Source organism: Rhipicephalus sanguineus, chromosome 1 (genome assembly GCF_013339695.2).
Source record: "Rhipicephalus sanguineus isolate Rsan-2018 chromosome 1, BIME_Rsan_1.4, whole genome shotgun sequence".
NCBI classification, from domain to species: Eukaryota; Metazoa; Arthropoda; class Arachnida; order Ixodida; family Ixodidae; genus Rhipicephalus; species Rhipicephalus sanguineus.
The window spans coordinates 134850738-134867439 of NC_051176.1; the positions used below are offsets into that span (position 1 = coordinate 134850738).

General features: G+C 47.1%; 1 non-coding gene across 1 annotated transcript; it reads right to left on the bottom strand.

The window, feature by feature from the left end:
- Positions 1 to 13358: 13358 nt before the first annotated feature.
- On the bottom strand, positions 13359 to 13430 carry Trnap-ugg (transfer RNA proline (anticodon UGG)). Its single transcript has one exon. It is a non-coding gene; the product is annotated as a tRNA-Pro (tRNA).
- Between the last annotated feature and the right edge of the window lie 3272 nt (positions 13431 to 16702).

The following is a 16702-nucleotide window of genomic DNA, read 5'->3' on the forward strand; positions in this document are numbered from 1 at the left end:
TAACTATTCATATAGCATGTATCCTGGCTTGACGCCTTACGCTCTTCTACGGTGATTCAAAGTAGGCAATTAAGTGCAGGATTAGGATAAGGCGCACCTAACCTAGGACAATATTGGACACGAACACCCACACAAACGCGTAGCGCTAAGTGTGCGTGTGTGTGCGCTTTGAGCTCTCTCTTGTCCTGTGTTAGGGTGCGCTACACCTTAAACCTACACCAACAAGTCCAACGGGCACCTTTCATAAACGTAGAATGAACGCTTGAGATTAAGTCTTGTCTCTGCCTAAACCCATTTTGAAGTTGCTTGCGTCACTGTCTTGGTCCCTTTAAGGGCTCTTACATCACACTGCGTGCACGAAGCTTTCGCAAACATGGACGCGCGGGCCAGTGCGTCACGACTGCCTCGTCGTACCGTATTTAGTGCGCCTATATATACCGCGTCAGCCTTGAGTTCTGTACTTTACGCGCGCTGCTCAGTGTAGCCGGCAGCGTCTGAACTAGGTACACTCTTCTCAGGTCCGTCCCAACAGCGACCGTACGAAAACTGGGCGCGTGAGCCATATTTTCTGACCTTACACGATGCAGCGGGCCAGCAGCCGCGGCGCGTGGTGCAGTGGCTACTATGGCGCCCCGAGCGTTCGATCGATTCCATGTCGGCTGTCCAAAAAAAACAAAAAAAAAAACAAACAAAAAGCGCTCTCCGGTTAGATCGTGTGGGGACTTTATCGCCAGTGGTAGCGTACATAGGCCGCTCTGGAACTGCTCGCAGCTGTTTACTTTATCGTTCACTTCCATTCGTGTCCATCGGAGGACAAGCAGAAGGCGAAGTTGTTCCGCGAAAATCCCCTAATAAATCGAGTTTGACCACGGCCTACAGCGTGGCCGAAGGAGGCTACGCTTTGACCCACATCGCAAAAAGCTATTCCAGACCGGCCCCGTGCGCTTCTTCTCACTGCCGCCGACGGTGCGCACGAATTCGGCGTGACGCCGTTTGCTGACCGCTCCTCTCGGCGCATCGGCTTTGGCTGCGTATGTATACGGAGGCCAAGAAAGAAAGAAAAAAAAAAAGAATGCGCGCTCATTTTCTTGCTTTCGTCTTTCTTTCGTTTCAAACTCGCTCCGTGAAAACGGAGTCGACGGAGCGAGAGTCGATCCCAGCGTCAGTGAAGGGGGCCGATCGAAGGAGGCCAGCAATCGGGCCCGTCGATTCTATACTTTGATGCACTGCTCCTGCGCGCTTTCTTGCGCAACGGGCGAGCTCTGCTGCCGGAGGGGACGCATTGAGCGCGTCCGGGGCTGCATCTCTATTCTAACCCCTTCTTCTACGTCGCTACGCATTCCACCCCCATCTTTTTCCATTCTGCTTATCTCCTTATCCCTCTGTTCCTTGAGGCGCGCATTTTTTTTTCTCGGTAGACGTCATTTTCGGCTTCTTCCCGTGTCATTCCCTTTTTGTGCCGGTAACAAGGTACGTGGCGCGCAACGAAACTCACTTTTTTTCCTTATCGTCTTCATTTCTTTTTTGTGTATTTTCTTGGCAACACACGCATGGTAATGACAGTACTTAATTTGTGGGCGAGAAAATGAGCCGCGTGAGCGATGCTCCGTAGAGGACGTTATGTTTAAATTATAACCCATCGCACTTTCTAGCAAATGAAATACGAGGATCATTTGACTGCACACGGATAGCCCCATACGACAGAGCCAGTGAAAAATGAAATGGAGGAAAAAAAGCGCCATGCGCATTGGTTATAAAAAAAGATACGAGGCCAGAGAAATATATAAGTGCAGAAATATATTATAGCTGCTCATATGGGTTAAGGCATAGCTATAAGCTATGACGACGATCATACGATTTTCAACATACTATTTGCCGGTCGACTGCTTCAATGGTAGAATGGAAAGGCTCGAATACAAACAAAGCAACTGAAGCGCGATTGCATTCATCAACGGCGATATCAACGTTCGCGGCTGTTTCAGAGTATGTATTTATATGACATGGCGTTCACAGATGAGCTGAGGGACGTGTTTTGCTTAACCAAGTTCGGAACCTTTACAGAGATTTGGAGCTCGGCTTCTGCTGTTATGTTCTGATCATGAGGTCGTGCGTTGGATTCCCGTCCGCGTCGCACGCATTATATACAATGAGTGCGGAATGCAAAAACATCCGTGTCCCACGCTTTGGGTGCACGTTGAAGAAGTACATTCGAAGCCTTTGTCTACGGTATCCGTCATAAATGAATGTTCAGTTGGACTTTAACAGCGATATAAAAATGATAACAATAATTTTCACAGCCTAAATCTTGCATATCGAACACCGAAGAGAGGGTAGAAGATTCCTGTCCGTCCTGAGTTCAGTTTTTATTATTATTATTATTATTTGATTTGTATACATACAAGCACAAGGACACACAGAAAAGAGGGAGAGAGCAAGCTGGCAACTGCCACCAAGAGGGGCACAACGCCTGCCTGCTCTTTCGGGAGGAGGGAAGAGACAGAGGAAAGGAAGTTAGGAGGAGAAAAAGAGGAAAGGAGATAGGAAAGTGAAGAAAAAAAAATTGACGAAGACTTGGACAAAAATAGGTTTTTAAAACTGAAATAAGCATGCAGTGAAGTTTTTTGTCGCCGTTGATTGGCGACGGTCCTTTTCTCTTGGTTAAAACATAAAACTAATAACAAAGGTTAACTCCTTGCAAGAATAAAAGTCGTCATCAAAAATTTCTCGTTGAAACAGAGTCTGCAAGGGTACGGGATACGCTAGTGTAGGCTAGTGTCGCGTCACTGTTGATTCAAGAGCTCAAAAGTTGGGACGAGCATTATCGCTCTGTACTCGTAGTATTGATATTTTCCTGAAGAGTGAACCGAGATATAGCTGCCGACGGGCTCATTTGATATCCTGTAGAACCACCGTTATATAACCTTCTTTGGAGGGATGAATGGCGTAATATTTCTGCTAATTCTCACTGCTGAATACACACTTTTGTTGCGTATACGCACGCACTTTATTGAAAATCAGATTGAAGTATTCGATTTACAAGGCGTTCTTGACACAGTGCCATTCGACCTCATACAACTTTATCGAGGTTGCTCCATCGCTGCCAACATGGTTTCTTACGTTAGAGACCGCGAACAATAGAAAAAAAAAGGACACCGCGCAGGAGGTCAGCGAGATCGCTTCGCTCTCAGTCCATTCTGCCACGCCTTGTCCCCAGCGCAGTGCTGGGCTGACAAGGGTCCTTGCGCAACCGGGGTCCCCCGTGCCGGGTCGGCACCGCCACCACGCAACGTGAGACTCCGCCGGGCGTGTCGGCAAGCCCGAGAGGACAAGGCGGCGGCCGCCGGGGCCGCCATGCGCCCAACCAACCAATCAACCGGGCGGTCATCTTCGCTCATTAGGCTTCCCGTTCCTGTTCCGGAAGCGTCCAGAAGGCAGCAGCGCGCGCCTCTGGCCAGGAAGTGTCGCAAGAATGAGCCACCGTGGAGTCCTCTGGCAGCGCCCTTTGTCCGGGCAGAGGTGCCCTCTACGCGTCGCCATGCAAATGGACACTCGCGCGCACCCTGGGCGCCCCCGACGACACTTTTCTTCACCCCTTCAGTCGCCGTTGCTGCTGCGTCATGAACGCGTGCCGCTTTCGTCAACGCCGGCTCTCGTGCGCTGCGGAGGAGGGGGCCGCTGGCACCGCTACGTACGAAGCCGTGACTGCACTTCCCGGCTGTCACAATGCGCGCTTGCAGCGAGGAGCCCAGTCCGAATCGGGCTGGTCAGCGCGCGGACTGCAAGTCACGCTCATCACTCGCCGGCAGCATTGTGTTGCGTCCTCTCGCAGCGGGCACGCCCTTACCCCGTCGTTGCCTGCCCGCTTCGTATACCAACGCACATCAGTGGGTTGCGGGGTTCGTTGTCACCGCCTGCGCAGGAACACGGGACAAGAGCACGAAGGATGGCGCTCAGTTCCGCCGGTGCATATTTGTGCCTTCTTTGTGCCGACGGGGTTCGGTAACGGTGCACTCACTCCCCGGCGTGTCTTACGGTTGTTGCGCCGGGCTGCAAACGGGAGGACGCGCCCTCTCACTGTCGCTTTTAGTGGCCCACCCGCTTGGTTTTATTTAGAAGTGGCCGCACTGCGATCTGCATATACTCGCGCACTCCTCGATGGTACATGAGCCGGCCGTCGTCTCTTACGAGGGGGGCACCCCGCGTCGCAGCGGCAGCTATATCCGTCGATTTGCGGGAGCACGCAGCGGTGCGTAACGGGGCATTAAACCGCTGGCGCTTGGGATGTTTTCGGTCATCCTTTCTTATATACCCGCTTCTTTCACTCGTTCTCATTACACCGCATCTTGACAGATAACACGTGCCTTGTGCGCAGAGCATCGTTATGGTGGGCGCTGGGCCCATAATAGAAACGGAGAACCTTTGTTCTGATGCCTGACGTAAATGAAAGGACAGGGGACTTGTGTACTTTCTCTCTGAGACGTTATCGTTAACATTCGTGTTCCCCTTAGATGGCTGGCTTCTCATAATGAGAAGCACAATGTGCGACCACGCTTGAGTCTTCGGCTGAACAGTGGCAACGCGTGGGTCGCTGCCATACAGGACGATCGTGTGCCGGACGGGTAAGCGGGCTGAGAAGACTATTGGCTCAACATAATTTTCTCGTTAAATCTTCTCGCTTACGCATGATATCATTTTTGGCATAGTTTTGGTGGTACATGAGAAGCGTTTCAAGATCGCCTACCTGTGGAGAACACGTAGTAATGAATCAGCCAGAAATAAACCTTCCATGCGCCCGCAAAGTGACTAGGCTGATTTGTGAGTATACAAACGAAAACTTTTCTGAGCACAGTGGTGCTTGCTTGGTTTGTTTGGTGAAAAACAGAAATGCGACAAATGACCGCACAAAATGAGAGCTGTGTATATACACTCGGTTCATAATCATATCGTGGATTTGGGACGTTAAACACAACAATTATTATTATTATTATTATACACTCGGTGCTCATACAGAGCTTTACAGTTATATGCACTAAACACAGTGGCACAAAATAGTTGCATTCGCGCGATTCCAGAAGGCATAGCCTATGCAAGGAAACGGAAATTTATTTTTGCTATTAAAATTCGAAGATTGATGTGTTCGAAGGCGCCAGAAGGCGCCTCTGCAGTGCACAGCTTTCGGAAATACACCTGAATAAAACTGCATAGATCAGAAAACTTTCGAGTTCCTGTTGTATGAGTATGACATCTGAATTTCGAATGCTTCCGAACTGAGGACCCTCTCATAATCCCCATGTGCCAGGGAGCCTTTTTTTTTCCTCCTTTGACTGACACTTTGATTAGCATTCTCTTTTTTTTTTTTTCGTTCATGAAAGTCACGGACAAAAGTGAAGTCCAAAAGTGATGAAAGTCAGATATTACTGTTTATTCTTCTAGTGTTTTTCTGAATTTTTATATATCTCCACCTTTGAGTTATCCCTCTTTTTCTTTCTTTCTTTTTTGTTTTATTTTTCTTTTTGATCCTGAAAGTGCATCTGAACACGGGACACAACCACGCCTACTTATGTCTGGCTCTACACTGCAGGCTTAGAAGATTTCGCCACCTTTCTGGCCTCTCCTCATGTGTCGCACTATAATCCTTCCTTCATGCTTTTCTTATTAATTTTTTGTAAAAAGAAAGAAAGTTCCACAGAGATTTAGTGCAGTAAAAAACAAAATAAATCCCGAGTATAAACACTCTACAAGTGTGAACTCCGTTTTTTCGGTTGCGTATTGGGTTCCCTTGCATATTTCATGAGCTTCTGGAGGAGCACTTCTATAATGTAGCTTTTCGAGGATCCCAGTACAACTTTTTCGCCAATAAAACCGTAGTCAGTGGTTGCCAAAGACAAAAGAAAACGTCGCTAGATAAAAGAAAGAGAACACTATAACTTGTCTTCCAAACAGCTCAATAAGACGTCTTCCTGCAAGCCGTGCGATTGGTATACCGAGGCGAAGGGATGTCCCGCGCCGCGTGATGCGACATTCTTTTGACGCAACAACCACGACAGCGCGAATGGTCGTAGTCGTGGCGCTTGCGACCATTGCCTACCAGCTGTAACCTGCTCGAGAAAAATATTACGACTGCGAGGTCCTCGGTTCGATGCCGGGTCATAAAAAGGCTGTGCGTGCGCTGTTTTTTTCATATACATATTCTCTGAGTAACTTACGTATACCGATATGTGTCTCGCGTTGCGAGGTGTGTCTCGCGTGGCAGGAATACTGCAGTTTGCAGTAAATGCACTTTCAGCTCAGTTAGCGATCTAAGGACGTCGTCCACAATTCTCTGCGATGACCTTTCTCTTCCATGCACTCCCGCATGCATGCATGAAGACACGCGCACACACACACACACACACACACACACACACACACACACACACACACACACACACACACACACACAGCCCCGCCACGGTGGTCTAGTGGTTATGGCGCTCGACTGCTGACCCGAAGGTCGCGGGATCGAATCCCGGCCGCGGCGGCTGCATTTTCGATGGAGGCGAAAATGGTTGAGGCCCGCGTACTTAGATTTAGGTGCACGTTAAAGAACCCCAGGTGGCCGAAATTTTCCGGAGCCCTCCACTACGGCGTCTCTCATAATCATATCGTGGTTTTGGGACGTTAAACCCCACATATTATTATTACACAAACACACACACACAAGCGCGTGAAAGAGAGAGAGAGAGAGAAATAAAAAAAAAACAAGAGAATAAAGGCAGACAGATTTCCCAGTTCAATATCTGGTTGGCTTGGTGGTGGTGTTCTCTTTATTACACCCAAAAAATAGTGGCTGCACTGAGGGATAGGGTATAGGTAAAAAAAAAGATTAAAGGGACCGACAACTGATTTTTCTCGACCCAGTTTTTTACGGCGCGACAGGAAGCTCACCCTTCGTAGAGTTTGCAGCTGCAGTGGTTTATCCGAAAAGCACGTAATTATTTTATAAGCAGTATTTTTCGATCTGAAAGGCTCCAAACACGCATGGAGGCTTGCTCCAGCAACGCTGAGAATTGATAGCGATGCCGCTAGCCCTTGTGAAAGCTGTCGTTGTTCTCCTTTCGCAGGAGTTACTGTAACTATGCTTAACCACCTTTATTTTGAGCTTTCCAACCATTTTTAAAATAGCAAGCTGTTACAATGAGATGTGTGGCTTTATATACCTTCCCGGTATTTGTACAGCGTTGTGTGCGCATGCGCCCAAGGTTGCCTGCGCCTGTTTCATGGGTGGCTTGTCCCGGCGTCGTTACTCTTTCGATACACGAGCCTTAAGCCAAGTAATCGAAAACGTAACTGTGCATATGCAGAGCCGCACCGAGTAGCAGCGCGCGTCATTTCTGAGACGAAGTGTAGGTAGCAAAACTATGTCGCTCCAAAATCTTAGCGACCTGGAAACTGCGTGCACGGTTGCATGAGCACGCTGAAAAGTTGCTCAAGACGCGCTGACGAGCATGGGATCATTACGTCACGCGAAGGCAGCGCCACTTTAATGCACACTACTAACGCAGGCCTATATGCACATTATTATGATGTAATACCTTTTAATATAAAGGAACGAACAATATTTCAATACTAACAAAAAATCGTCGACCGCGTACAGGAATCAACGGTCACGTGGCCGTCTTCATCGGATCATTCATGTTTTTGCCGCCAGAGGGGCCACAGGTCATTTTTCGCGACTTTCAATTAAGAAATAAAAATATAAATCCATCTCTCATGAAAAAAACAGGGTTGGTTTGAGTCAGTGCAATGGACAATCTTTACATCAGTGGAGTCAACTCATTTAATATTCTGGGCAGTTGTCGGTCCCTTTAAGAGGAAAAACAAAACTATGTACACTGTGCACTTTTTCAAAACGTTCAGTAGCTTTCAAAAGACACACACACTAGTGCTTTCAAGAGCGATTCTGGACGACGATGGCTGGGAAAAGTATCCAACTAAGAGGTCTAGTTCTTCGTGAGGTAACTGATGTCAGCCATCTCTGAGGGTGGCACCTAGGCTCTTTCTTTGCATTTCGAAGAAGCTATAACAATCGCAATGAACGTGCGCAATTGTCCACCAACAGACTTCACAGTCACCGAGATATTGAGAAGAGAGAGACGAGGCACACTGAACGCCAGGGAACGGAGGAGTTTAGCCAAGTTGTCGTTTTTCGGAGAGTGCACCGACCTTTGTCTCGTCTTGACCGATCTGAAAACGGTCCTGCAAAACGGCCACTCAGTTATGGCCTTCTCGGACTACATGGCACCCGCGAAACGGTGGACGCACGCACATACGCACACACAGAAGAATAAAAGAGAAAGAAAGTGTGCAAGTACAGCGTGGACACGAATGTACTCGCGGTGCGCTTAGGAGAGCCCCGTGAATAGCACGCGCGGGGCAACGACGACGCTTGGTGCACAAGGCCGGCGAGAGCAGCTCTCTCGTGACCGGCCAAACTGGCAGTGGCACGCGTGGCTCACCGGTGGCCGCCCGCGAAACCTACATCGGCCGCAGTTACAAGAACAAAAAAGAACTCGGCTCTCGCGTGCCATCGTTATTTTCGGCCGCGGAACATTTCTTTCGCTCTTTCATTGTGTAATACCAGTCATGAATTGCAAACCGCGACTAAAGGAAGGCCTTCATTTTATGACAGCATCTGTTCGCTTTAAGGGGAGGGGGGCACTGCCATCGACTTTCTTGAGTCAAGGGAAAGCCTTGAGTGGAGGGACGTGTCGTGGGTCAGCGTGGCTCACTCCAACTCAAACTCAGCAAACTTTTACTCAGGTAAGCTCACTCAGACTCAAATTCACTGAAGTTATTGCTCAGCCTGGCTCACTTGGAGTCATACTCACCGAAATTTTGTCGAACTGAACACACTCGGATTCACCGAAAGTATACTGAGTTTGGCTCACCCGGGCTCAGACTCTCGCGTAGGTCAGCCCGAGTGAGCTTGAGTAGGACCACTCATGAGTTTCCGACCTATGCATCTGTGTGATCAGCCCAGTTTGTACTGTACTGTCATTGCAATCCAGCTGTTTTCATTGCACCATCTGAGGAATCGACCCCTATTGGTATTGTACTGTCACTGAAATCTACCCTGTTTTATAACGCTATCTGCTTGATCGGTTAACTTTGCTACTCTATGGCCCCCGAATTCAGTCCCATATTTTACATGCGAAGTATCTTATGGCGGAGTTCAATCCGGTGGTGGTGGTGGTGGTGGTGGTGTGCGGCGTGACCACCCTTACTGCGCATGCGTATACCCTCTCCACTAGCCCTCTCCACTTCCCCTCTCCGCTTCCCCTCTCCCATTCTCCCATCTCCAATTTCCCTCTCTACTTCCCCATCCTCCTCCCCCTTTCCACTCTTCCTTTGAAACGCGGGCTAGACCACGGCCGGTCCGGAGGCGCGCGCTCGCTCCTTCCTTTACGGCCTGCGCACGGGGGGCTGTTGCTACCTATGGCCGCAATTTCGTGGGGGCGCTCCGAGCCAACTGCTCCTAGAGTCACTGGAAAATCAGAGTACCGCAAAGGTAGGCTGCGCGCGGGCAACATTGGGTGGCGGCGGCCATGTCCCTTCCAGACCGTCCGGCGCGTTGCTAGCGTGTGTTGAGAAGTGACCGATCTTTTAGCCTCAGTGCCGTGTTACGCTCGGCAGAACGGCATTATATGTGTGTGTTTCTTCAAGAGGATATTAGAAGTGATTTCCAGTCATCGACAGGTATGGATCGATTGCGCGGTTAGCGGTGTAACTAATGAAACGTACGGCGAATGTTGCCATGTGCTCGCGAACTCTCTTCATGGCTTCATCGGTCTCTTTTCGGGTCACGCCCGGGCGTGTTCGCTAGGTCCGGATCTGTAAACATAGTTGTGCTATCGCAGTGACATGGTGCGAGATGCCATTTACTTCGACATTTGGTGAATCTTGACTGTTTGCGCTAGCTTTGCAGTCGGTGTTCAGGTTCACTGCACTCGAGAACGTTATCGAACAACATCGAGAACATTCAACATTGCGTCCTTCGACTGATCGCTGACGGAAAGCTTGCTTGCGCACCGTGCTTGCTGTTCAACTGGTTGATATGTATAATAGAAGTTGTGTGTGTACGGTAATTGGAAGTTGTGCACGACGTCTTGATTCGGCACGGCAGCAGCCGAACACACGGGAGAATCGGCGTGCGGTAGGTAAGGTGCATCTTATCCTACGATACGTAGAACATAGGCCATCAAAAATGATTGACATCACTACTGAATTGTTTCATTTCCTATTTCTTGTCTCCTTAATATTCCCAACGTTGCAATTAATTTGCAAATATTTTGCTGTTTCCAACAAAACATTTCTTTTTTTGGCGTTGCCAGCGCGTAAACAGCTGGGGTTCGGTTTCTGCACTGCTACACTTTTTTTTTTTCATAATGCACTCTTATTCAAACTTCCTCGGCACGGTGCTTTATGTTCTTTTGATCAGAAATAGCACATCCCGGAATTTTCAAAGCGCATGCTACTGCAACACAGTATGTATATAGACCTAGGGCTCGCATAAAATCGACTCCCTCAATGCGTGGGATACGGCAAGAGTGCGTCATGAGCATGACATGTAAATCATGTCATGCATGTCATGTATGTCATGACTTTCATGTTACCACGTCTCATTTACCTTCGTCATACAGTCGCTTCGCGCAATACCAATTTTGGTGTACATCGAGCTAGCGAAGCGGCCGCGAATGCATCATGAGCGTGGCAATTAAATCATGACATACATGACATGAATGTCATGGTTTTCATCTTACCAACTGTCATTCACGTTCTTCAAACAGTCACATCACGTAATGCCAATTTTGGTGTATATCAATCCACTGAAACTGCCGCTAGCGCATCATGAGCGTGGCATGTAAATCAGGTCGTACATGACTTGCATGTCATGATTATCATGTTACCACGTCTCACTTACGTTCGTCATACAGTCGTGTCGCGTAACACCAATTTTGGTGTATATCACGCAAGCGAAACGGACGCGAATGCACCATGAGCGTGGCATGTAAATCATGACATGCATGTCATGGATGTCATGGTTTTCACGCTACCACCTGTTATTTATGTTCTTAATAAAGTCACATCGCACAATACCAATTTTGGTGTATATCAATCTAGCGAAACGGCCGCGAGTGCGCCATGAGCGTCGCATGTAAATCATGTCATACATGACATGCATATCATGATTTTCAGGTTACCACGTGTCAGTTATGTTCGTCATACAGAAATGTCTTGTCATACCAGTTTTCGTATGTATCCCTTCATTTAAACGGCCGCGAGCGCCCCGAGACCATGTCATGTAAATCATGCTGCACATGACATGCGCGTCATGATTTGCATGTTAGGACATGTCATTATGTTCGTCATGAACTCTTGTCACGCCGTACCAAATTTGGAATATATGAAATTAACGGAACGGCCGCAAGAGCCCAAAGGCCATGGAATGTAAATCATGCTGTTCATGACATGCGTGTCATGATTTTCATGATACGACCTGTCATTTATGTTCGTAATAAGGCCATGTTATGACGCACCAATTTTAGTATACATCCGATTAACGGAACGTCCAGGGAGCCCAAAGGCCGTGGAATGTAAATCATGCTGTTCATGACATGCGTGTCATGATTTTCATATGATCTGTCATTTATGTTCGTGATAAGGCCATGTTATGACACACCAATTTTTGTATACATCCGATTAACGGAACGGCCGCAAGAGCCCAAAGGCCATAGAATGTAAATCATGCTGTTCTTGACATGCGTGTCATGATTTTCATGATATGACCTGTCATTTATGTTCGTGATAAGGCCATGTTATGACACACCAATTTTAGTATACGTCCGATTAACGGAACGGCCAGGGAGCCCAAAGGCCGTGGAATGTAAATCATGCTGTTCATGACATGCGTGTCATGATTTTCATGATACGACCTGTCATTTATGTTCGTAATAAGGCCATGTTATGACACACCAATTTTGGTATACATCCTATTAACGAAACGGCCAGGAGAGCACAAAGTCGTAGGCTGTTACACCATCTACGGGTTAGGCTAATTTTTCTATTCCACTGACTCCACTGTCCACTGTCACTATTCCACTATTCCACTCCACTATTCTACTATCGCTGTTGTTGGCGCTCGGTTAAGGCGTTGCAGCTAAGGCCAAGGAAAAGGTGAAAAAAAAAAAAAAAAGCTCCGTAGGGACACTCCGTCTGACAGGAAGGGGAATCCGTACAGAGCGGTCGCATATTTTTTTCGGGACGAGAACTGCCGTAGAAGACTGGTTACAACTTGGTTTTGGAAAAAAAAGTGATCGATTACCAGTAATCGAATACAACCAAATATAATTGAATTACACAGAACGCTACAATTTCGAAAAATTAATCGATTACATTACAAAATTACAAGAAAATGTAATTGATTACAAATAATCGATTACTTTTAACACGTTACGTACAACTCTGCCTTCAATGCCGCTGCGTGCGAACCCTGTGCCATTGGCATAGGCGTGCGCACAGGGTTCTCAATTAAGGGGAGGGGGGGACAAGTTTCATCGCACCCCCCCCCCCCCTCTCCCGTTGGTCGAGTCCGAAAGGAAACAAGCTTGGCGATGGATGCAAAAATGAAAACGAAGCGATGACGCGCTTCTGTCAACGACCTGCCAGAGGGCCCCGGCTTTCTTGGGGTAAAGGTGGGAAGAAAACCGTTCTTTGAATGCAACATCTGGGGTCCCCGGTCGCCATTGTCGTAAAAAAAAAAAAAGACATGCGTAGCCATAACCCTACGCATTAAAAAAAATTAAGGCAGCTTCGCGCCAAGCCTGAAGGAAGTGCGGAGGGCGGCCTGCCTTGTTTCTCTTTATTTTTCTCTTTCTTTCTCTATTTCTCGTTCTGTCTGTTTTTCTATCTCTTCTTGGTCTCCGTTTATTTCTATTTCTTTATTTCTCTCTCTCTATTTCTTTCTCTTTCTCGCTCTTTCTATCTTTCTTCCCTTTCTTTCTCTCTATTTATCTTTCTTTCTCTCTCTCTACACTCGTTCTCTTGCCCGTCAGAGTTATTACATCCCACGCCAAACAAATCGGAGCACGTGTTCAGGGAGCGAAATAGAAGCTGAAAAGGAGGCCAAAGAGGAATAAGAGGACGAAGGGAGGGCGTGCCGGTTCATGGTGACAGTTTTCTTTTCGCTCTGCACGGACTAACTAACGGTCGGCTTAAACAGCTCCACCTTTAAAAAGAAAGCAGAGCGAAAAGACGCACCAGCGTTGTCGGTCATGTCTTAGCTGCCAGAAAAATAAAAAAAGTAAAAAAAAAAGCACGGGCTCGTCCGGGATTTGAACCCGGGACCTCTCGCACCCAAAGCGAGAATCATACCCCTAGACCAACGAGCCACACACGCTCTGCGTTATCTGTGCAGTTTCAGTTCCTCAGTATCTTGGTCGACTGCCAGAAGTAAGACAGTAAAACAAAAAGCCAAATAGGCAATATTCATCACATGCGAACTTAGCGCTAAAAGAAGGAAAAAAGAAAGAATGAATAGGTTTGCTCATAATTTGATCATGGGTCCTTCCTCACAATACACAATCTTTCTCCTAGACCAATGAGTTCCTTATTGTCTTTTTTCCTTTCTTGAGTGTCTTAGAAATTCAGTGTCACTTTCGCAGCAGGCGTTCATCACTTTACTATACAGAACATATACTATCTATCCGGTTATGACGTACGAAATCTGTAGATGTAACCTATTCATTCATTCATTCATTCATTCATTCATTCATTCATTCATTCATTCATTCATTCATTCATTCATTCATTCATTCATTCATTCATTCATTTTTTTTATTACGAATGGTAAATGTTGACAGCAAGGAATAGCAGCTTCTTCCCAACGTTAAATTGTTTAAGCGAATGAAATATGATTGGAGCAGTGATGTATTTCATGTACGCAGCAGACAAAGGACGTGGCAGGCGTTGCCTCGAAACTATTTCTCGCTTTCTCTCTCTCTCTCTCTCTACTTCTTTGATTCTCTCTCTTTCTTTATCTCTCCCTCACCCATCAGAGCTATTCCATACCACGCCAGATAAATCGGCGCACGTGTTCGGGGAGCAAAGCAGAAGACGAAGAAGACGCCGAAGAGGAAGAAGAGGACGAAGAGAGCGCGCTGGTTCATGATGAGGATGGTTTTGTGTTCCCTCGGCACGGATTAACGGTCGTCTTCAGACTGAGTATACGTATGGGGCGGCAGAATTAGCGCCTCCCTTTAGATGATTGGGAAGGCGGCTTTGAAACCTGTTGTAGTTCCCTCTATTGCGGCTAACGCATTATAGGTTCTATAGTTATGTAAGCTCGTATCAGCACGAAGACGCCCTCCAAGCAGTTTAAAGAAGCTCATGTTATAATGCTCAATTCCCTGACAGAAGTAGCCTAATCAACGGATAACGGGGGGAAGAAAAAGAAGGCGAGGTTGCTCAGTCTCTTTAGCAGGATATCCACACAACGGCGCAACAGAGCCGCGCGTGATAACTTTGCATTTCGCGCCAAGTGTCGCGCTCTCTCAAACGGACAGCAACGCACAAATGGCATCACGCACGCGCGCGACCTGGCAGACGCTTAAGCGTGTGAATGCATACAACAAAGTGCGCAATTTCTTACATAGGCGCGCATTGTGTAGCCGTAGATATCGTCGTTGAGCTGTCAGGCGCGAGATAAATTGCTTTCTCGTCTTTTCGAACTATACTTGGCTTAATCCCAGTCTCATGCGCAGACTTCATTCTTTCGAAAGAGGAGACGCAGACAGCGGTTAGCTGCTGTATAGAACCTGCAACGAAGTAACAGTTCGGCAATGCCGCGGCCTGCCACGACCGTCCTTTTGAAGTCTGTATAGGAGGTCCGCTCGCGTGACGCTTTTGTGGCACTCTAACCACGCACGCTCACCGAGTGCCCGTGTGTACGCGTGCGCCCCTTTGTGACACGCTACCTAGATTTTTCTTTTTTCGCTGTTAAAGACGCGAGCAGAAAGCACGATCCAAATGTCACTCGCTTTGTGTCTTCGAGGGCGCACTTTCAAAACAATAGAGTATTATTCACCACGAAGGCGTTCATGAAGCTTATAGTATGATGTTAACGGTTGACACAACAGGTTCTGTGTGAAAACAGCTACACATAAAAGAGTTTCGACACCGATTTTGCGTACGTGATTGCGTACGTAATTATTTGCCTTAATTCACGGGGATGAGTCCGCCAACCAGTGTTGCGGAATGGGCGCCTCCATTCTATTCCAATTCTATTTCGGGGAATTAAAACTTGGCGCATTTCAATTCCTTTCAATTTCTCGGAATGAAAAAACTTAGCCCATTCCCACTCCGGGAATGTCCGGGCAGTTCTATTCCATTCCTGTAATTCCTCAACGTAGGAAAGGCATCTTGATAGCTTTTATCGAGTGAAGAATGAACGCCCCATAAAGCTGATGTCATCAGATGCATTAAGTAGTGCAAAAGTGCGCAAAACGCGTTACTATATATAAGGTCGAAGAATAGTAGCTTGGTGATATATCTCGTGCAGTACAACCACCCTACTAATTCCCATAGGGGCAGTTCTCCCGCTACGATCAGCATGTTTGAACGAATGGTGATGTTTTAATATTGTTTAAGCTCACAAAAATCACAAGGCGTAAAAAAAAAGGGGGGGGGGTTATGTCGCCGCCGTAGTTCCACACGACGGATACCAACGGCATAGAACCACGGTTACGCGAAGAATAGAGACAAACTTCGCAGCAACACCGCCTATATAAGGACAGAATTGTGGTATATAGGCGCGTTGCTTATAAATGTACCGCGCTTGTAATCAGCCAAGCCATTTTAAAAATACTGCTTTATTGTTAAATTCGAGGCTCTGACTTACTAATGCTTGAAGTTTGAAAAACAACGCGTAGACGAAAACGTGCTCTATTTTGGGACAAAGACGTAATTCCATTCCCGTTCCATTCCATGCAAAATGCGCTTAATTCCATTCTCATTTCATTCCTCCAAGCGTTGTCCCCATTCCATTCCCATTCCATTCCGGGGTCGCGAAAAAGTGGAATGATTCCGGAATCATTCCAATTCCGGAGTGGCAACTCCGCAACACTGCCGCCAACGTGTGGCAGCGTGTTTGTGGCCGCGCATTCTTTTGCTTCTTGAAATTGGTTATAGGTTTCTGCAACTAGTCGAAACACAATGCATTATATAAGCGAAGAGGAGGTCCGAAGGGCTCAATTTTAAAGCTGTAAGCTTTCTTAGCCTCTTTTTTTTTCGCGCAGGTGCACAGTGACGTCAGAAAATCGCCCTTCCGCAACTTAATGGAAATCATACCTCAAGATATGCTGCATACGCCTAATACAAAAGTTAAATGAAAGGGAAAGAGCTCAGTTGGTAAAAGCAACCCATAAATTATGCGATGCCGTTGGTCCGACGTCCATCTACGTCAAGCTTATCTTTTTCTATGTCCACAATAGCTTCCCTTAGTTTTATCGCTTCTACATATTTAGATTAAAATAAATCAAGACTTTTCCCCCATGTGCACCTTGGTATTTGTTCTATTCGCTTCATATGAAAATAATTAAGACAAATCGACCCCCTGTAAGTTTATAGAACTCTCCCCCTGTAAGTCTATAGAACTGTTATAGGC